This window comes from Mytilus trossulus, unplaced genomic scaffold (genome assembly GCF_036588685.1).
Source record: "Mytilus trossulus isolate FHL-02 unplaced genomic scaffold, PNRI_Mtr1.1.1.hap1 h1tg000158l__unscaffolded, whole genome shotgun sequence".
Taxonomy (NCBI): domain Eukaryota; kingdom Metazoa; phylum Mollusca; class Bivalvia; order Mytilida; family Mytilidae; genus Mytilus; species Mytilus trossulus.
The window spans coordinates 3,610,976-3,634,761 of NW_026963304.1; the positions used below are offsets into that span (position 1 = coordinate 3,610,976).

General features: G+C 32.3%; 1 long non-coding RNA gene across 1 annotated transcript; it reads left to right on the forward strand.

The window, feature by feature from the left end:
* Positions 1-2,123: 2,123 nt before the first annotated feature.
* On the forward strand, positions 2,124-18,117 carry LOC134700464 (uncharacterized). Its single transcript, XR_010103881.1, has 4 exons — positions 2,124-2,251; positions 13,013-13,116; positions 17,240-17,327; positions 17,797-18,117. It is a non-coding gene; the product is annotated as an uncharacterized LOC134700464 (long non-coding RNA).
* The last annotated feature ends 5,669 nt before the right edge of the window (positions 18,118-23,786 follow it).

The following is a 23,786-nucleotide window of genomic DNA, read 5'->3' on the forward strand; positions in this document are numbered from 1 at the left end:
ATAGAATATTTTCACAAAATGTCACAGGACAAATTGTTGCTGTTCTTTGTTTTAAAATGACAATTTTGATAACTGTGCCGTGATCATTTACAAGAATACTATCAAAACTGTAAGTAAAACTCATACACATACAAAAAATCTGATTCATAGAGTATCAACACTGAAACAAACTCAAATTACAAGGAATTTTCATGTTTTCTTTTGTCAGTTTTTTTTGCAAAAGAGATGAGAACATCAAAAATGTGTTAAAAATTGTAAGCCAAGTCGGAATAGCAATAACAAATCTTTGTTTCTTTAGTGTCTGGTTATGAGGGTGTTGGATATCGTATCGCTAAGGTATAGAAATAGTGATATATAGACGAAAAAACGAACATTTCTGAATAACTTTCTTACAAATTTGCTTCAAAAAATAATAATTTTCAAAAAATAGCTTCTTAAGAAAACGAAGTTTGATTATGTTCTCCAAAAATTATTTTCTAGTCTAACAGAGAAGATGACTTATATGCTTAAATTTCATAAGTTTCCCAATGGTTTCTGTGGCTCAGTGGAAAGATGCACAGTCTTACACCCGGATGATCGCGTGTTCAAACCTCACTACCGGAGGATGAAAAAATAAATTCCTATATTAATTGTAACTTAACTTAAGTTTACTTTCAATTTCAATTAAGACAACTGAAATACATGATTAACATCAAAAAGAAAAAATCCGCCCCCCCCTTTTTTCTCCCCTCTCTCTGTTTTTGTTAAAAAATCCGCCCCCCCCCCTTTTTCTCCCCTCTCTGTTTTTGTTACATTCTTAGCCTGGGCACTCAAAAATACCAGATTTTCATTCAAAATTTACTCAAAATTCTTTCCTAAAGGCTTATTCTGTAAGCAGTTATGAATAGTACATCTTTAACATAAACTTGTGCCATTTATTTGACTATGACAAAAATTCTCAAAAAATCCACTATTTTTCGGTGTTTCGAGTCTTGATATTTCTACCAATCAGACAAGTTTTGCATCTTTCTGTATACAGTTTTCACCGATAACGTTTCCGAAAGTCTTCGTGCATTAATTTAACACTAAAACTATGTTCTATTTCTGTCACTAAATGTCTGTAAAACCGCTTTTCCGCTTGAATTGTACATTTTTGTCACTTTAATTCAGCATGTCACGTGACTTTTGAGGGATATCTCGTGACCAACGTAAGAAATTATTTTCCTTAAATCAAGTTTTCCTGAAACCTTGGTCAATTATCTATCAGATGAGTCTAACTTGTCCTTTGAGTGAGCTTTTTATCGAAATGTGCAATTGATTGAAAACAGATATCCTTTATTCGGGAAGAAAAGGTAAAAAATCCTTGAATGTTAAAGGGTTAAACCACAGTCGCAAATGCATCAACTATTTGTCAAACCATTTAAAGTCTACTCAGACCTATGTAGTATTTCCGCTAAATTGAATGCTAGATACAGATGCTTTAATCTCATCATTTTGACATTTGCACCTAATTAACATTCAACGGTTTGTTTACATGAAACATGATAACAATTATTTAAAGAAATTCCATAGTGTCACCTATGAGATGGAACGGCAATGTAAATTTTGATCAGTTTTTCAAACATAAAACTTAGTGAAAGTGTTTCTCTCTGGAGTGTTACTATACTTATCTGACCACTTGAAACATCTTTATTTACTGTCTTTTGAAATTAAAATTTCTTTTTTAATGAAAGATATAAAAGGGACAAATAGATAGAGGAAAGTGTTTAAGATGTGACGAATTTATTAAATTAATTGTGATTATTGCAACTGCGTTGCTTCTAAATAATGGTTATATCCAGTGGGTTATACACATGCTGGTTCTTTTCTTTTTCTTATCATATTTTATTGCTAGAGATGTTAATTGGGTGTTATATCCTTCTAATATTACCTCTTTGATTGACCCAAGACTCGGAAGGAAGTATTATATTGAATACACCATGTACACCGTATGGTTATCATGTTTATTCCTACGTCTTTAAAGTCAGTGTAGTAGAACTTTTGCGGTACAATAATGATTTGGGATTATTGTGTTGCCAGTGATGGATTATGACGCGTGTTTTGTAATACATATATATACAGCACTGTAAAGTGAAACGAGGTCATTTTGTTGTGTACTTTGGTCAAAGGAAGAGAAAGATGGAGTCCCTTAGAAAAGGAAAAGGAGACTGATGGGATTTCGTTTTAAAGGAAGAAGAGTCTGAAGCTAACGTGTAAACCTACGAGAGTTCTGGTAAGATATACTTTTTAATCCATAGAAAATATGAAGAGAAAAAAACTCAAATTGTGTTGATATTTAAAATATGATTTAACATGTTCAATATGATTATGAAAAACCGAGGTTTGCCCAAGTTCAATTAGAATATGAAAATGTTTTTATGACATTTTTTTATACAGCCGTGCTGGATCTATTTGATCACTTCGGATTTTGAGATGTTGCAGAATTATATTATAATACTCAAGTCGGCAATACTAGCCGATTGAAATTTTCATATTTATATTTACAGACAACACTCGTAACTTTTAGTGATCTTTAGTAAAACATTGGTTGATGGGCAAATTTATTTTAACTGTAAAATTAATCTAAACTTTGGCATGATTCATTTTGTCATATGTTAGTTGTATGACCATGGTTTTATTTACCATTGATAATTTAGACATGAGAAGATAGAAAATAACATGAATAACTAATGACTTACGTACTTCTTACGGGTAGTAATATGCAACTGATAGGACTATGAAACGCCATAGCTGTCTTCCGTTGTTCATATTAAGCATATGCTGTGCTCATTTAATTATTTTCAGTGGTTTTTTCTCGATTATGAGTGCCATTTTCATTATGTTCAGTAGTATAACAATTATGTTGAGCAGTAACATCATGATGATCAGTAGAATAATCATTATATTGTGCAGATCTGGTATTATATTCAGCACTTTAATCAATATACTTAGCAGTTTTGGCTTTATGTTCAGTAGGTAATTATTCTATTGAGTAGATTTGTCTTTATATTCAGTACTTTTGAAAATATCTTCTGTCAACAAATTTGTATATTATGTAGATGTATCATTATGTTGACTACAGAAACCGAAATATTCAGTGGTCAAACACACTTTATAATCAGTAGTGTTATCATTATGTTGAGTGAAATAAATATTATGTTCTGTAGATTGATCATTATGTTCTGTAAAATATATATTATGTTCAGTACAAACAACTGTATGATCAGTGGTCAAAATGTTTTATGTTCGGTTCAAAAAATATTATACTAGGTGGTTAATCAATTATATTCAGTGCTTTTTTCATTATGTGGTGGTGGTAGACTTCCGGAAATAACCGAAAACAAACGAAGCCGGACAATTTTTTTCGGGTTTATTTTCATACTGTCTGCTTTACAACGTGCTCTTGCAGAACTTAATCTGCGAACCTTTCAAAAGTTTAAAGATGAGAGGATAGAGTATGACACTTTTCAGCACCTTGCTGATTAATATTTGATCAGACTAGGTGTTAAAACTATTGGTGATAGAATAAGATTGAGGGAAGCGATGAGGAAGGCTCTGTGACTAATTGACAGAAATTAACAACTATAGGTCATTATAATGCCCCGAATAATTAGAAAAGCCCCCTCGTAATCAGTTATAAAAGAGGGAGGAAAGATACCAGAGGAAGGGTCCCCGAAATGCTGTGTGGCAGACAGTGTTATTAATTAATTATTAACTCCCTTGGTAAAACTCCAAATTTCATATTAAATGTATTTCATTGTTAAACAATTTATATGAAGCTTAATAAGTATATATTTGTTAATTGCATAGTTTTTGATATTTGAATTCATTGGTTAAAGATATTTATTTATATTGTAAAATTTAATATTTGCATCGTCGCAAAATCTTCGCTTACCTTCTTTGGATACCTTCAATGAGAAAATTATATGGTTTATAATATAGATCCCTTCTTAGTTTAATAATATACCGGCCGTGGAAAGTTAGGTGGAAGATAGACAAAATAGATATAAACTCCAGTTGATGGAAGACTTAAATGTGGACTGACACTGCAAGCCAATATTATAAAGAAGATGTGGTATGATTGCCAATGAGACAACTATCCACAAAAGACCAATTTGACACAGAAATTTACAACTATAGTTCACCGTACGGCCTTCAACAATAAGCAAAGCCCATACCGCATAGTCAAAAACAAAAGACAATTCTTATCACCATCTTACGGTGTTTATATATCTCAACTTGTACGAGTCGTAAATGTAGCTCAACATGCAGACTTCTTTTACGTTTACGTATTTCACATCCAATTGTTTATGGAAATATTCTTTATAAAGCACAAAAATGTCAGCATTCACCGCAGAAACTAACAAAACCTTTAAATAGACTGATAAAGAAGGAATATAGTAACGATACTGTTGTCAGGTCATTAAAGATTGCATATTTTTGCGTTAATATTTATACACTTGCAGGGTCTTTGCATCGGAACTAAACATATTTATTCGAAAACCAGTTGTTGGCATGACACGGCTTATGTTCTTCTCATATATGTTATGATGGTATGATACTAAACCCCTAACGGGAAGGATTGTGCCTGATCTTCATATGATGAAATCATAATCTTTCAATCAGTTTAATTGAAGTCTGGAGCTGGCATGTCAGTTAACTGCTAGTAGTCTGTTGTTATTTATGTATAATTGTTATTTTGTTTATTTTCTTTGGTTACATCTTCTGACATCAGATTCGGCGTTACACTTAAAATGCGGCGTCGAAGAGGGTGTTTGACTTCGAATATTTTGCAAGTTTTATTCGTTTTTTTATATTGTTGGTTGATTTTGGTTCTGTTCGTTTTGTGATGTCATTTTATCAAAAATAACGTCGAGTTGTGGAAATCTATTTAAAAATACTGTAACAAGGAATGTAGGAAGGAAAGATGGGACGGAAGTACATGTATTATACGGTTTTCTATAAAAAAAAAATATCATAGGATATTTAACTTTCAAGGTGCATATCATCTGTCATTGTTAAATTTCTATATCTTAATTCAACCCCAATACAAATATATCTGACACTCTGCAAGTAAATCGAACATTTTTACCCTTGGTTAAATTTGAATATTCCCTGGCACATAAGTTGTCCAAACATGCCCCTTCAATTACTTGAACCTTGGTTTGAGAATTATTTCCCAAAGTCATCTATAGTGTTTAACTTCTGATACTGCCAAGAACAAAGAAGATCCGAGGATCGCTATACATAAGATTTTACAGTTTTTAATAAATATAACGTTCCGTTTTTATACGACCGCAAAATTTGAAAAAAAATTCGTCGTATATTGCTATCACCTTGGCGTCGTCGTCTGCGTCGTCGTCGTCATCGTCGTCGTCGTCGTCCGAATACTTTTAGTTTTCGCACTCTTACTTTAGTAAAAAAGAATAGAAATCTATGAAATTTTAACACAAGGTTTATGACCACAAAAGGAAGGTTGGTATTGATTTTGGGAGTTTTTGTCCCAACATTTTAGGAATTAGGGGCCAAAAAGGGCCCAAATAAGCATTTTCTTGGTTTTTGCACTATAACTTTCGTTAAAGTTAATAGAAATCAATGAAATTTAAACACAATGTTTATGACCACAAAAGGAAGGTTGGTATAGATTTTGGGAGTTTAGGTCCCAACAGTTTAGGAATTAAGGGTCAAAAAGGGACCCAAATAAGCAATTTTCTTGGTTTTCGCACCATAATGTTAGAATAAGTAAATAGAAATATATGAAATTTAAACACAAGGTTTATGACCATAAAAGGAAGGTTAGTATTGATTTTGTGAGTTTTGGTCCCAACAGAATAAGGGGCCCAAAGGGTCTAAAATTAAACTTTGTTTGATTTCATCAAAATTGAATAATAGGGGTTCTTTGATATGCCGAATCTAACTGTGTATGTAGATTCTTAACTTTTGGTCCCGTTTTCAAATTGGTCTACTTTAAGGTCCAAAGGGTCCAAAATTAAACTAAGTTTGATTTTGACAAAAAATGAATCGGTTGGGTTCTTTGATATGCTGAATCTAAAAATGTACTTAGATGCTTGATTATTGGCCCAGTTTTCAAGTTGGTCCAAATTGGGGTCCAAAATTAAACTTTGTTTGATTTCATCAAAAAATATTAAATGGGGTTCTTTGATATGCCAAATCTAACTATGTAGATTCTTCATTTTTGGTCTTGTTTTCAAATTGGTCTGCATTAAAGTCCAAAGGGTCCAAAATTTAACTTAGTTTGATTTTAACAAAAATTGAAATCTTGGGGTTTTTTGATATGCTGAATCCAAACATGTACTTAGATTTTTGATTATGGACCCAGTTTTCAAGTTGGTCCAAATCAGGATCTAAAATTATTATATTAAGTATTGTGCAATAGCAAGTCTTTTCAATTGCACAGTATTGCGCAATGGCAAGAAATATCTAATTGCACAATATTGTGATATAGCAATTTTTTTTTAATTAGAGTTATCTTTCTTTGTCCAGAATAGTAAGCAAGAAATATCTAATTGCACAATATTGTGAAATAGCAAGAATTTTTTTAATTGGAGTTATCTTTCTTTGTCTAGAATCAACTTAAATCTTTGTTACATACAATATACAATGTATATTCACTTTTTACTACCAACTGATAAATTAAAATAATCTTTACCATTCAGTGATAACAAGCAGTTTTTTTATACGACCGCAAAATTTGAGTTTTTTTTCGTCGTATATTGCTATCACTTTGGCGTCGTCGTCTGCGTCGTCGTCGTCGTCGTCGGCGTCGTCGTCGTCGTCGTCGTCCGAATACTTTTAGTTTTCGCACTCTAACTTAAGTAAAAGTGAATAGAAATCTAGGAAATTTTAACACAAGGTTTATGACCACAAAAGAAAGGTTGGTATTGATTTTGGGAGTTTTGGTCCCAACATTTTAGGAATTAGGGGCCAAAAAAGGGCCCAAATTAGCATTTTCTTGGTTTTCGCACTATTACTGTAGTTTAAGTTAATAGAAATCTATGAAATTTTGACACAAGGTTTATGACGACAAAAGAAAGGTTGGGATTGATTTTGGGAGTATTGGTTTCAACATTTTAGGAATTAGGGGCCAAAAAAGGGCCCAAATAAGCATTATTCTTGGTTTTCGCACAATAACTTTAGTTTAAGTGAATAGAAATCAATGAAATTAAAACACAATGTTTATGACCACAAAAAGAAGGTTGGTATTGATTTTGGGAGTTTAGGTCCCAACAGTTTAGGAATAAGGGGTCAAAAAGGGACCCAAAAAAGCATTTTTCTTGGTTTTTCGCACCATAACGTTAGTATAAGTAAATAGAAATCTATGAAATTTAAACACAAGGTTTATGACCATAAAAGGAAGGTTGGTATTGATTTTTTGGAGTTTTGGTCCAAACAGTTTAGGAATAAGGGGCCCAAAGGGTCCAAAATTAAACTTTGTTTGATTTCATCAAAATTGAATAATTTGGGTTCTTTGATATGCCGAATCTAACTGTGTATGTAGATTCTTAACTTTTGGTCCCGTTTTCAAATTGGTCTACATTAAGGTCAAAAGGGTCCAAAATTAAACTTAGTTTAATTTTAACAAAAATAGGTTGGGTTCTTTGATATGCTGAATCTAAAAAATGTACTTAGATTCTTGATTATTGGCCCAGTTTTCAAGTTGGTCCAAATCGGGGTCCAAAATAAAACTTTGTTTGATTTCATCAAAAATTGAATAAATGGGGTTCTTTGATATGCCAGATCTAACTGTGTATGTAGATTCTTCATTTTTGGTCTTGTTTTCAAATTGGTTTACATTAAAGTCCAAAGGGTCCAAAATTAAACTTAGTTTAATTTTAACAAAAATTGAAATCTTGGGGTTCTTTGATATGCTGAATCCAAACATGTACTAAGATTTTTTATTATGGGCCCAGTTTTCAAGTTGGTCCAAATCAGGATCTAAAATTATTATATTAAGTATTGTGCAATAGCAAGTCTTTTCAATTGCACAGTATTGCGCAATGGCAAGAAATATCTAATTGCACAATATTGTGATATAGCAATTTTTTTTAATTAGAGTTATCTTTCTTTTTCCAGAATAGTAAGCAAGAAATATCTTATTGCACAATATTGTGCAATTGCAAGAATTTTTTTTAATTGGAGTTATCTTTCTTTGTCCAGAATCAACTTAAATTTTTGTTATATACAATATACAATGTATATTCACTTTTTACTACCAACTGATAAATTAAAATAATCTTTACCATTCAGTGATAACAAGCAGTTTTTTTTACATCGTAATATTTTATGATGTATTTAAATGAGTAGTTATTGTTGCAAACTCCATTAGAAATTTTAATTGAGATTAGTTTTGGAATAAGGGAAAGGGGGATGTGATTAAAAAAATTGGGTTCAATTTTTCTCATTTGAAATTTCATAAATAAAAAGAAAATTTCTTCAAACATTTTTTTGAGAGGATTAATATTCAACAGCATAGTGAATTGCTGTAAGAGAAAACCAAAATTTTAAGTTCATTAGAACACATTCATTCTGTGTCAGAAACCTATGCTGTGTCAACTATTTAATCACAATCCAAATTTAGAGCTGAATCCAGCTGGAATGTTGTGTCCATACTTGCCCCAACCATTCAGGGTTCAACCTCTGCGGTCGTATAAAGCTACGCCCTGCGGAGCATCTGGTTACATCTTAATATTTTATGATGTATTTAAATGAGTAGTTATTGTTGCAAACTCCATTAGAAATTTTAATTGAGATTAGTTTTGGAATAAGGGAAAGGGGGATGTGATTAATAAAATTTGGTTCAATTTTTCTCATTTGAAATTGCATAAATAAAAAGAAAATTTCTTCAAACATTATTTTGAGAGAATTAATATTCAACAGCTGGTGAATTGCTGTAAGAGAAAACAAAAATTTTAAGTTCATTAGAACACATTCATTCTGTGTCAGAAACCTATGCTGTGTCAACTATTTAATCACAATCCAAATTTAGAGCTGAATCCAGCTTGGATGTTGTGTCCATACTTGCCCCAACCGTTCAGGGTTCAACCTCTGCGGTCGTATAAAGCTACGCCCTGCGGAGCATCTGGTTACATCTTAATATTTTATGATGTATTTAAATGAGTAGTTATTGTTGCAAACTCCATTAGAAATTTTAATTGAGATTAGTTTTGGAATAAGGGAAAGGGGGATGTGATTAATAAAATTTGGTTCAATTTTTCTCATTTGAAATTTCATAAATAAAAAGAAAATTTCTTCAAACATTATTTTGAGAGAATTAATATTCAACAGCTGGTGAATTGCTCTAAGAGAAAACAAAAATTTTAAGTTCATTAGAACACATTCATTCTGTGTCAGAAACCTATGCTGTGTCAACTATTTAATCACAATCCAAATTTAGAGCTGAATCCAGCTTGGATGTTGTGTCCATACTTGCCCCAACCGTTCAGGGTTCAACCTCTGCGGTCGTATAAAGCTACGCCCTGCGGAGCATCTGGTTACATCTTAATATTTTATGATGTATTTAAATGAGTAGTTATTGTTGCAAACTCCATTAGAAATTTTAATTGAGATTAGTTTTGGAATAAGGGAAAGGGGGATGTGATTAATAAAATTTGGTTCAATTTTTCTCATTTGAAATTTCATAAATAAAAAGAAAATTTCTTCAAACTTTATTTTGAGAGAATTAATATTCAACAGCTGGTGAATTGCTCTAAGAGAAAACAAAAATTTTAAGTTCATTAGAACACATTCATTCTGTGTCAGAAACCTATGCTGTGTCAACTATTTAATCACAATCCAAATTTAGAGCTGAATCCAGCTTGGATGTTGTGTCCATACTTGCCCCAACCGTTCAGGGTTCAACCTCTGCGGTCGTATAAAGCTACGCCCTGCGGAGCATCTGGTTACATCTTAATATTTTATGATGTATTTAAATGAGTAGTTATTGTTGCAAACTCCATTAGAAATTTTAATTGAGATTAGTTTTGGAATAAGGGAAAGGGGGATGTGATTAATAAAATTTGGTTCAATTTTTCTCATTTGAAATTTCATAAATAAAAAGAAAATTTCTTCAAACATTATTTTGAGAGAATTAATATTCAACAGCTGGTGAATTGCTCTAAGAGAAAACAAAAATTTTAAGTTCATTAGAACACATTCATTCTGTGTCAGAAACCTATGCTGTGTCAACTATTTAATCACAATCCAAATTTAGATCTGAATCCAGCTGGAATGTTGTGTCCATACTTGCCCCAATCATTCAGGGTTCAACCTCTGCGGTCGTATAAAGCTACGCCCTGCGGAGAATCTGGTTACATCTTTATATTTTATGGTGTATTTAAATGAGTAGTTATTGTTGCAAACTCCATTAGAAATTTTAATTGAGATTAGTTTTGGAATAAGGGAAAGGGGGATGTGATTAATAAAATTTGGTTCAATTTTTCTCATTTGAAATTGCATAAATAAAAAGAAAATTTCTTCAAACATTATTTTGAGAGAATTAATATTCAACAGCTGGTGAATTGCTCTAAGAGAAAACAAAAATTTTAAGTTCATTAGAACACTTTCATTCTGTGTCAGAAACCTATGCTGTGTCAACTATTTAATCACAATCCAAATTTAGAGCTGAATCCAGCTTGGATGTTGTGTCCATACTTGCCCCAACCGTTCAGGGTTCAACCTCTGCGGTCGTATAAAGCTACGCCCTGCGAAGCATTTGGTTAATATATATAACATTCGTTTTATATTACATTTCATATTAGACTGGCGAATCAAACAAATTTCCCAAAAATATATATCTTTCTCACTGAATGTATCCAAAGAAGGTAACCAAAGATTTTGCGACGATGCAAATATTAAACTTTACAATAAAAATATATATCTTTGACCAATGAATTCAAATATCAAAAACTATGCAATTAACAAATATGTACTTATTAAGCTTCATATAAATTGGTTAACAATGAAATACATTAAATATGAAATTTTGAGTTTTACCAAGGGAGCTAATAATTAATTAATAACACTGTCTGCCACACAGCATTTCGGGGACCCTTCCTCTGGTATCTTTCCTCCCTCTTTTATAGCTGACTACGAGGGGGCTTTTCTAATTATTGGGGGCATTTATATAATGACCTATAGTTGTTAATTTCTGTGTCATTTAGTCACAGAGCCTTCCTCATCGCTTCCCTCAATCTAATTCTATCACCAATAGTTTTAACACCTTGTCTGATCAAATATTAATCAGCAAGGTGCTGAAAAGTGTCATCCTCTATCCTCTCATCTTTAAACTTTTGAAAGGTTCGCAGATTAAGTTCTGCAAGAGCACGTTGTAAAGCAGACAGTATGAAAATAAACCCGAAAAAATTGTCCGGCTCCGTTTGTTTTCGGTTATTTCCGGAAGTCTACCACCACCACATAATGAAAAAAGCACTGAATATAATTGATTAACCACCTAGTATAATATTTTTTGAACCGAACATAAAACATTTTGACCACTGATCATACAGTTGTTTGTACTGAACATAATATATATTTTACAGAACATAATGATCAATCTACAGAACATAATATTTATTTCACTCAACATAATGATAACACTACTGATTATAAAGTGTGTTTGACCACTGAATATTTCGGTTTCTGTAGTCAACATAATGATACATCTACATAATATACAAATTTGTTGACAGAAGATATTTTCAAAAGTACTGAATATAAAGACAAATCTACTCAATAGAATAATTACCTACTGAACATAAAGCCAAAACTGCTAAGTATATTGATTAAAGTGCTGAATATAATACCAGATCTGCACAATATAATGATTATTCTACTGATCATTATGATGTTACTGCTCAACATAATTGTTATACTACTGAACATAATGAAAAGGGCACTCATAATCGAGAAAAACCGCTGAAAATAATTAAATGAGCACAGCATATACTAAATATGAACAACGGAAGACAGCTATGGCGTTCCATATAGGACCATTTAAAAATTAAACACATATAACAAAATAGTACTTGAGAACTATATCCCCTGGTGACCACGAATAAAGTGTCTGAAGCCTATTTGACATTAAAAAAGGATATTTCTTATTAAACTTTACATTTAATTAGCATGATAACTTAGTACAATAAGTGCCATTTTTTATTAATTTCTGGCAGTTATTAAAACAGTTTAGGATGTTATATATAAGTGTATCTATCTGCGGAAACATGTTATTTGCATTTGTATTAAGAATTCAGTCAAAACTATGAGAAAATATTTGTTAACATGATTAAGTAATTTAAGTACCAAAATAAGGCTCGATCCAGTCAGTAACCATACTTGTACTTAGTTAAAATGTGATAATTTCTAAAGCTTACTGCCATTGATGTGCCAGATTTTTGTGCAATTTTATATCTCTCTGGTGCTCAAATCAGAAGTGGTCAATATGATGAGTACAGATATAATAAGCATAATTGTGGGTGAATATATACGTCTTATAACTTTATATATTTCCACTGCCTATCCTTATTGGTTATGTGTACTTCAAAGCAACTTAAAGTATATAAATTTTGAATGTTACGATATGTTGCTCGCTCTTTATATTTTGAATTGTATATGTGTTATTATGACATTCTTTCTCCTATAGGGTCGATTCGTTTTTGGAAAACTTATAAAACATGCTTCATATTAATGTACTCTCATTTATAATGAAGTAATAATGTGATGCAGTCTTACGATTGTTTTTCCTTTAATTTTCACTTAAAAACATATAAACAGTAAAAATAGACAATACCTGCTTTATATGCTTAGATATGGTCAAAATACAAAATTAGAAGATGTGGTATGATTGCATATTCGCAAAGACAATCCTGTTTTTTCAATACATTATTAAAGAAAAAAATATATACAATTACTTGTTGTATGCACTGTTCTAACTTATTGTGAAACACTGTTTAAAACTGTGTAATTTATATCAAAACAGACGAATCACAAAAGAAAAAGAATAGCTCAAAGTTCTGGTGGCATGGGTGCCGTGAATTCGAAATAACAACAGCGATCCTCAAATACAGAATTTGAAAGAAAAAGGTGAGGTTACAAAATTTTATTTGCAAACTTTACTTTATAACATCAAGGTATCACTGTTAACATTCAGGGGAATTACTTAAATGTTCAAATTTTATTGTAGCTTTAAATATATCATATCAGGCGGAAACCTAGTTGAAATCGAAGCTCTTTGTTAGAGAAGGCGATAAATGCTTACTGCAATGTGTACTATAGTAACAATTTTTTTAAAAAGTTTAAGGGATAGTAGCTACGATTTATTTTCATATCATGATCTGGAATTTTTAAGTAATGTAAACCAGTTACGCAAACCGTCGGCTACTTCTGTTTGACTTAGCCTGCGTCGCAGGTGTTTTGAGGGATTTTAATAACCGATCTCATCGCCGTTTTTTATTTTTAATTTACAATAATATGTCTGCACCTCTTTTTTGTTTCTTTTCTCGCAGCAACTGTAAATTCACGTACCATTTTCGCGATAACATTCCCCTGTTCGACAAGTTTCCCTTCGGGGCACAATGTGCGATTGCGCATTGGGAACTGTAGAGTTCAAATCAACATAGGTCACATGAATAAGGGTTGGGCTTAACATCAGACAAGAAATAAATTTAGGTTTTAAACGTTCAAAAGCTTCTAAATGATAAATCAAAAGTGACCAGTAGTTGTTTTAATCATATTTATTAAACCTTTTGTACAAAATCCGGCATATAGATTAAAAAAGTAATTTTAATGAAAATCGTAGCTACTATCCGTTTAATAGAAACAAACACAACGACAATTTTCTCTCAATAACGAAATGTTTCATTTTAAAAACACCATTTGCATAAGTTTTCAATTTATCTACATAGTAATACAGACCCAATGCAGAACAATTCGATATGAAGTCGACATAGGTATCTATCAAGAAAAAGCATCTACAGAAAAACATTGTTTTTATGTTTTTTGACCAATGAATGTACAGCCGATCAACATTACGCTTTTACACTGAGAGCATCAATATCAGGCGAGACACATGGTTCCGTGGACTATTTTTACAAATTTATTATAATACTGCTTCTATTTGAAAACTTCAGATCAAACAACAGGACCAAGTGGTTTAGGGATATCCCAGTTATGTCTGAAATACTGTAACCTTTTTTGGATTTTATCTTTTTTATTATTGTCTGCCGTTCCTTTTTTTCACACCAAATAACACTGAACAACTTTGGCGATACTCATCCAAAGCACATTAAACAAACGACATATTGAAATCTGTTAAAAAAAAAAAAAATTTCACATAGTGCATGGTGGCCTTTTGTAGCTGACTATAGTCTTAGGTGCATGATTTCTTTTTATTAGTTGTTAGTGGCTTTGAGCTAGCTGTCAGATAAATGCGAGTAATCTCAGATCTGTTTATTGTGTCTTTTTGTGTCGGCAAGTACCTGGCCACGTTCACTTGTATTTTTGTCCATCTGATGAGTTAAGTCTTTTCAACTGATTTGTATAGTTCGTTCTTTTGGTCTTCTCTTAATAAGCTTTCGATCGATGTATGATACATATCTGCAATAAGAGGCTGAAGGGTCCTGCCAGTCCATTCCATTATTCAAAATATGGCCATTTCATTATTCAAACTTGGCTAACATATGCATGTTTAACCCCGCCACATTATTTATGTATGTGTCTAGATCTGTCCCAAGTCAGGAGCCTTAATTTAGTGGTTGTAGTTTGTTTATGTTGTTTATGTGCTACATATTTGTTTTTCGTTCATTTTTTAACATAAATAAGGCCGTTAGGTTTCTTGTTTGAATTGTTTTACATTGTCTTATTGGGGCCTTTTATATAGCTGACTATGCGGTATGGGCTTTGCTCATTGTTGAAGACCGTACGGTGACCTATAGTTGTTAATTTCAGTGTCATTTTGGTCTTTTGTGGATAGTTGTTTCATTTGCAATCATACCACATATTCTATTTCCTCATTTTTACGCATTTTGTGGCATTTAGGTCCTCCGTAAACCCTCTTATGGTCATTGCGAATCAAAATATAGCTTTAGTGTCAACAGTCAATTTTTTTTTATATTTATTTCACTATTCACCGCTTCAATTTGAATAATGAAACAAACTTTTTCATTATTCATTTTTTAATATTGAATAATTGATAGTGAACTATTTCATCATTCATTATTGAATAATGAATAATGAACTATGAATAATGGACGTACTTCAGCGCGGTTTCTTTCCTTTAAATAATTTCTGAATTGTTAGCCAAAAAAAGTATGGTCTCTTCACTATATCTAGTGTGATGTGTTGTTAATTGTGAGAAAAAAAATTGACAATATCTAGGAGTAGATGGAAGGCTATATTGTTGACCAGGTGTCAGTTTGATATAGCGATTAAGGTAGATTTAAAATCTTCTAAAAGTTTCATTGACCTCAGGGATTTAATAAGATCGGGTATCAAATCATACATATCTTCTTTAGAGGTTTCGACTGATTCATTTATGTATTTCTGCTAAGGATTGACCTCCGAACTTGTTCTCCGAAGTTGATTTTCATATGTTCACTATTAAGGGAGCTCCCATTTGATTTTGTAGGTGGGGGGGGGGGGGGGGGGGGGGCTAGAATGAATTTGAAAAAATAGGCAGGACAGGAGTTTTGAGTTAAAAAAAGGCAGGATGAGACACTTCCAAAAAAAACCGTCAGGATGGCAATTTATGTTAAAAAAGTCAGGATAAACTAAAAAAAAACAGGACCGGATAGAGTGGAAAAAAAAGGCAGGACAGAGATTAACCCCCCCCCCCCCCCATAAAAATCAAATGGTGGCTCCCTAATGTAATTTCTACAGTTTGAAATGCTGAGATTTATAACCTGCATGTCATGATTTATCATCTGAAACTTAAGCAGTTAACAATCTATGAAGCCAGAAGAATGTATTCTAGCATCCCCATATATTTTACTTACTGATGTTTAGTTACATTACGACGTGTTAATTTTGCCGTACAATTTTATACATAAGAAAATGCCTGTACCAAGTCAGGAAAATGGCAGTTGTTATCCACTCGGTTGAGCTTTGGATTTTTCCATTTGATAAGTGACTTTCCTTTTTGAATTTTTTTCAGAGAATATGACCGTTGTTTTCCGTTCGTTTGGTGTGTTAAATTGAGCTTTTCGCTTTTCAATTTCATAGAGGACTTCCCGTTTGAATATTCCTAGGAGTTCGGTATTTTTGTTATTTATCATTTCTTTAAAATAATTACATCCACGAATAAAGATTCTTTGAAAGTTACTGACATCATGCTAAAGTTACGGACATCCCTAGTGGTATAAGAAAAAAAGTTACGGACAAGTTGTTTTGACAATTCGTGCTGTAATCGTTTATTTTGTAGTAACAAACCACGTTTTACATTGCAGAGTTTCCCTAAAAGACTTATATAACTTTTTAATTACTGAACATTTCTTTTATATTCATGGTATTGTAATTATATAAGAGCAAACTTCCTAACCGAAGCCAGGCGGCTCCATCTTGGGCTGTGGGTAACTTGAGTTACTTACGGCCGTTTAAGCACAGTGATTAAAGGGGGCTCACAGGTCTAAATCATTTTTTTTAAGTATAGGGTTTCGCATTTTTTTCTATAAATGAACTTTATTTTATACTTAATAGAAAACAAAATGGGGTCATTGTTCACTTACGCTCATAATCTGCCTTCGAAATAAGCAAACACTTTTGTAAAGGGACTTTTTCTGTTGAACTATTAGGAGAAATAGAGGTACTATCGAAATAAAAAAAGAATTTGATTACAGCTTAATTGAAAATTATGATAAAAAATATAGGTCACCGATGAGTTGAAAAGATATTTCAATTTAAAAAAAGGTATTTTTGCACCAAAAGGAGATAATTTGGAGCCTTTTCAATAGTATATACATTTTAAAATTCAGCATGGGCCAACACGAATTGGTTTTTTAGATAGATTTTTATACCATATGATTAAATAACAACTTCATGTAATAAAGGTAATAAATAAAATATGAAATGAAAAATAAATATAAGGACGCAGTCTGTAGGAAGACATTTCGCCCTACCCAGACACATTATTTTGACTTCGAGCCAACTACTCATTGATCTTACCCATTAATACCTTACATACTAGTAGAACATAAGTATTTTTCAATCATAGATACAGATTACCCAGAAAAGAAAAAGAAAACAAAGTGAACAAGACAAAACCAGACCTGAATTGAAAAAGCAGAAGAAAGGCAAAAAAGGTACGCTATTGTACAGTTCTTGTTACAGTGTCATTTGGAATGTTAGAGGAGCAATGACGATTTTGTTCAATGCCGTTACCGGTGGCAATCATTACCACTGTTTTCTATTACAAAAAAAACGGACATATTTTAGTTTGTTTGAATATTCAAAATATTCATAGGAGGAGTTTGCATATGATATATTGCTTATAGAATTCTTTTAGTTCAACTGATTTCAAAGTATTTTTTAATAAGTTAAGTCAAACGCGTTGTCTTTGCTTGCCAATATGACTGAAAAAAATAAATATTCTTCTTCTTTTTAAATTAAATATTTTTCATTTGAGCATTTGGACGTTTTATTAGCAAACTCGACTTAAAATCGGTAATTGACTACTTTATAATATTTATTTGTTTTTCTTTGATCATCAATCAACAACATTTAAGGTAGAAATCAATTGGGTTTTTTTGGTTTTTTTTTGTGTATTTTCAGGAAATACGAAGAACATGACAACTAGACGCACCATATATGATAGCTCATATGTATATGACTATATATGTCAAAAGAAACAGATATTTTATTCTATAATACAGGAACTAATAGAACTCATTTTCTTTTTTGATTTGATTTGTTTTATACATGAGTTATCATATTTGTTGTGTCTATTTTACCTAGCAGTTGAACAACATATGGTTTCAACAGCAACAGTACAATTATGTTTTATTCAAAATATTGTGCATGCTTTAATATGTAATTTTCAAGAATTTAAATTTTCTGTTTGTGCTGTACTGACATTAAACAGTTTATAATTTACTTTCTTTTAATTTGATGGATACACGATTACGTGGTAACGTGATCACCCCGAGTGTGAGAGGTCGTAGGTTGGAACCCGGCTGGATGAAAACAGAGACTTTAGAATTTGTATTTGTTGCTTCTCCGCTTTGCACGCAGCATGGAGGAGTTTGATCAAAGGATTGATTGGCTCGAAGTGATAATGCTATGTCCGTTTCGGTGGACTGTTATCTGATGAAAATGACGGTTGTCACATGTGAAGCAGTATTTTCTTCCCTTTCAGAGTTGCCGAGATCACCCCCAGCTTTTGGTGGGATTCGTGTTGCTTTTGTGTGTAGGTTTTAATTGTTTTGACGTTTCTTCTTCACTATTGTTTGTCTTTTCTTTTGTAGCCATGGCGTTAGTTTAGTTTCGATTTATGAGTGTGAATGTCCCTCTGGTATCTTTTACTCCTCCTTTATGAATTAGCTTGTTAAAAATCCGACAAATCCGAGCGTGTGGTTCAAGTGAAAAGTAAAGTTATTTCTCATGTTACATTAACTTGTTCTTGTCCTGAATATGCATATTTATTTCCCGCTGCATAGTGCAAAGCCAACATAATCACCGAGATTCATCTTTTATTTCGCATTTGAATGTTTCAAAGTCTTTTAAAGTCTTGTACATATACATTAGCTAGTGTTAGTTATGACCTCCAAATCTAAGGCCCGCTATCTAACTTTGCAAAATGATTTAAAGCAGTATTTTCACTAGCTTGACTTGTTTGCAATAAAAAAAGAAAACTCAGTCGAAAAGTGCATTGAGAATCACACTGCTTGTCCAAGCTTCACCTGATAAATGGTCGTCATTTTTATATTCAAGATTGGCGTTTTTAGACAGAAAGTAAATCTTTGCAAAATGCTGTAGAAATGGATTAATACACATAATGGGGACATTTCGCCATTCCGTGTTTATTGTTTATTTCACACCCTGTTTTAAAGATTATTTTCATGTGGGGAAATTTCCCCAATATTGTTTAGTGTTCACGTATGTGTTGTCTTTCTGTATGGATGTTTTCCCACTACTTGTAATTTAATGGGGAAATTTCCCCATTTCGTATTCTTTTATCACCATATTGAAAGTCATATTTGATTTGGGGATATTTCCCCACTTTATTCATGATGTTAATTACAGTTACTAACACACACTTCTTAAACTTATAATTATGTTTGAAGAAAAGTGGGGATATTTCCCCAGTCTGAAGGTCTTTGTTCTGGAGATATTTGCCCAGTCTAAAGGTCTTTTTATTCCGGGGATATTTCCCCAGTTTCATTTTTTTCTAAATGTATTATGATCATAGATGAGGAATAATTTCAATGTTTACATTTTAATGTATGTTATAAGCAAGGACTTTCATCATTCTTTGTTGCTGCATGAGTATAAAGTTAACATCCGGTGTAATTCTGGAGAAATGTTCACTAATTTTTAGCAACTGAATCGCCTTGCCTTCTTCAAATAAAGATGTTTTTACAATAAACGTTGACAATCTTTTTGTTTACCGAATTTGAAACCACACTAAAAAGAGAATAAAATAGATATTCTCTTTTTCAAATAGAACGCGTCAGTTAATTGATGACATTAACGGAAAATAAAAATAAATGAAGAAACTTACAAGTAAATATCTAAGACAAATTTACTTATATATCTCTCAATTTATTTGCGTTTTTCTACAAAACCGTTATTTCTTGTCCCAGCCACTTTTAAAAAAAATGTGTTTGATCTTTACAAGTAATTTTTTGTGCAGTCAGTACATGGAATTAGATTTAACATTTTTTAAGCAAAGAAACATACTATTTTAGAGGGACTAATAAGCTATTGATTCCTGAATGATTCAAAATAACCAAAATGGCATTTCTCTAGACGCCCTATTCAACACCCATGCTCAATGTTTGCAAGAGATATCAACATAAGGGTCTTACAAACGAAATGATGTTTTAATGAGCACATCAAATGGACCAGAGTGATCACTTCGAAACGGTTCAAATCTCCTTCAGTATCTGGTTTTAAAATTATAATACAGCTTTGTACGTGTTTTGATGAATATAATCATTCTTGTTACTATTGCAATATAGAGATTGTGGAAAAAAAACCAACATGTAAATATGTCCACCACAAAACGGTCACCTACGAAACAAGTATTGGAGATTTTTATTTTTTCAATTCTATTCGTTCAAAACAAATAACAAGGGTTAGTTTCATGTAATTTTCAGTATGTTATCAACATAGAATAGGGTTGATGTCAACTACGAAACTTTTTGTCCACTACGATCGAAACGGTTGTGTCCACTACGACACTCATCAAAATGTCCACTACGTAACATACGTTGTACGTTCATATGTGAAGTACTGTCTAATATTTATCGATAAAAAATGATTCTCACATTCAGAAAAAAATGAGATCTTTCTAGTTTATAAATTAAAACAAACTGGAATGTCTATAGGAGACATTTAAATGCAATAAGATGTGCGTTTAAAAGCAGTTTCGTAGTGGACAAATGTCCCCTACGAAACAGTTCATACATTATGAAAATGATATCATTTCAAAGAGTATTTAAGATTGCACTTTTTATTTACAAACAGGTCTACAATAGAGGTATTCAAGATAACTCTAGAAATAAAAATTTCGACAAGTTGATTTTTCATTTCTATTAGGTATGAAATTCACACTTTAATTGAAAAATGCCCTTATAACAGACAACAATATGCATAACCTTTTAATATATACATGTACCTGTTCAAGATATTGACAATGAAGCAGCTGTCGGGTCAGGTATTGTGGTAAGTAGATATTCTAATTGTTTTCAAATGTTATGTGTGCGTTTAAGGTGGGTTTTTTTGGGAGAAAATGGAGGGGGATTAGTATTATCCCATATCCCAAAAGTGCAAAACTGTTGTTCTTAATTTCTCGTCAAACTGTTTCTGGCGAATACTAAACGTCTTTCCTACTTCATTATGGCATAAAGAGTATGGGCTAGAATTGAACCAGCAGTCGCTTCCCGGGGGAAGAAATAGCACATATAGCCACCTGCATTAAATGATTTAAAACAATATTTACTATATTTACTATGTTTTTATTCAGGATAAATCAATGTTCTTTAACAGTCTTAGGGCCAGGTGAAGGACGCCTCCGGGTGCGGGAATTTATCGCGACATTGAAGACCTGTTGGCCACCTTCTGCTGTTGTTTTTTCTATGGTCGTGTTGTTGTCTCTTTGAAACATTCCCCATTTCCATTCTCAATTTTATTAATCACAAATCTGATGTAGGGTGACACATGCGTTTCCCCTGACAAGTATTGCCATATATCATAACTTCCTTCAAAATTGCCTCTTCGCTCATTCCAATATGTTGTGACATTCCTAGTTGTGTGGAGTTTTCTGTATTTTAACATAGTTCGTGTTTTTCCGATATCCAAATTTCTTGAACTTGTTCACCCTTCCAATTTTATGATATAATAGTATGTAGCGGTTTTCATTAGAACCATTAATAATATATGCACAAAAAAGATATGTCATAAGATGTTGAAACGTGATTAATTCATCACCATTATTTCATCATGTGCTATCAGATACATGTTTTTAGTGTCAATATCAATAAAACACTATCTAGTTACGATTATCTTAGCATTTTTTACTACCATAATTACGATTATCTTTTTTCCGAGTTACGATTATCATCCCGAATTTTTCAACGGCAATTTTCAAAGCGCTTAGAAATTTCCAGTGCACCGTTACGATTCAAATATGATGTAATGGTATAGAAAAACCTTGCAGCTGAGTAACTAGTGACAAAAACATGTTACATTTGAGAAAAATGACTGTAGACTTTTACCTATATCTGCCGTCGCCATATTGGGATAATCGTAATTGCAGTTACGATTATCTCTTTAATACCAGTGACCATGTTCACGAAGTCTAGTCTGATTAATCATTTAAAAAAAAAAAAAAAAAGTCCAAGCAAAAGTCGGGGGGGGGGGGGGGGGGGGAGCGTACGCCCTCCACACCCCCTCTGGATCCGCCACTAAATTAAAAGTCCGGTAGAAGTATCGGAAACCAGTTCACATTGACTGAATCCTATAGTCTGTTATCACGAAACCAAAAAAGGTTTACCAAGTTTGTTTTCACTTTTATCATATTTTTACAATGATAATTTTGATAATTTCTTTAAATTTTAAGAAGGGAAAATTCTGTTAACAGTTAATTTTCAGCGTTTTCTTTTATTAATCATTCAATATTCATTATATTTTTAGACCACGCATTTCTCTAATCTTTATTTTTTTTGCCCGTTATTCTCTAATTTTCATTTTTTAAGGGCATTATTCTCTAATCATTTAACCCCATCCAAACCCTCGTTGATGAGTTATATTACCATACAACTAATATTAGATATAAAAGGGGGCAAAACTCGCATTAAATGTTACGTACCCTTTTAAGTAAAATTTACATGTTACGACATGTCGCAACTAACAATTGTCTGAAAATATTTTGTCGATATCTTGTATGATTTCTGAAAATAAGAGATAACAAGCCAAAATCAAAAAAATGAACATGACCTTGACCTATGACCTTGACCTCATTTTCATACTTTTTGACCAAGGGCCTCAAATCAAAAGACCCTAGGCCTCTATCACTTATGGTTTTCCAGTTGCAAATTTATTTCATTTATTTCAATATAAAAGGGGAAATAACTCTCATATGGAGTCTTCGTAAAGCTTCGGTCAAAATAAAAACTAACATCCTGAGGATATAACGAGCAATTTGGAAAAATAAATTTGTCTCTTTCTTTTACGGTTGCGGAGGAGATCTGATAACAAGAAAAACAGTGTTTTGGGAGATAACTCTTACCAAGAAAAGTGTTCGGTTAAACAGGGTCAGTTTCAAATGCGTATAGACTGTATGATATCATATACCAAAAAAGTAAGCGACATCTTGTGAAACATTTTTACACCGAAAGAAAAAAATTAGGCGGAAGAAAAAAAAAAAAAAATAATAATCAGAACAAATCCACCAGGAAAGGTGGAAAGACCTAATAAATTAACAAACAACTACTATATATAAAGCTAGCAGTTACTGCCATACGCCAGCTCCAGACCTCAATTCATGAAACTGATTGCAAGGTTATGTCTTCATTATGCACACTCTCTCCCTGTTGTATTTATTGCTAATTTATTTCGGAACATTCATGAAATATGCGTCACTGGCAAAAAAAAATCGATAATTTAAAATAGGTTGTTTACGTACAAATTACGAAGAAACTTAGGATTCAACTCCCTCGGACAAAGTAGCCCTTATAGATGGACTTTGATATGTTTTAACTTCACTTTGACCAAACACCTCTTCAATTGTTTTCGGTTCTTATTTTTCTTGACTTTCAATTTCAGTTTTCAGCGTTCCGTTGTTGATTTCTTTACTTAAAATTCAGCGTTTTACATTGTATTGGTTTTTCGAGAGCAACATTGGTGTACGGCCAAATATGGAAAAATCCATCATGCAGCTGACACTGTTCCCTCTCTTTACACGCCCCTTTCTGACTGGATGTACCTGTGTTCTTTTAGTTTGCTAAAAGTCGATTGTCGTACGATAATTTAAAAATGTTCAAATAACAAAATGTAAAACGGAACAAAAATATCCCTTATTACATAAAAATCCCTTTCCT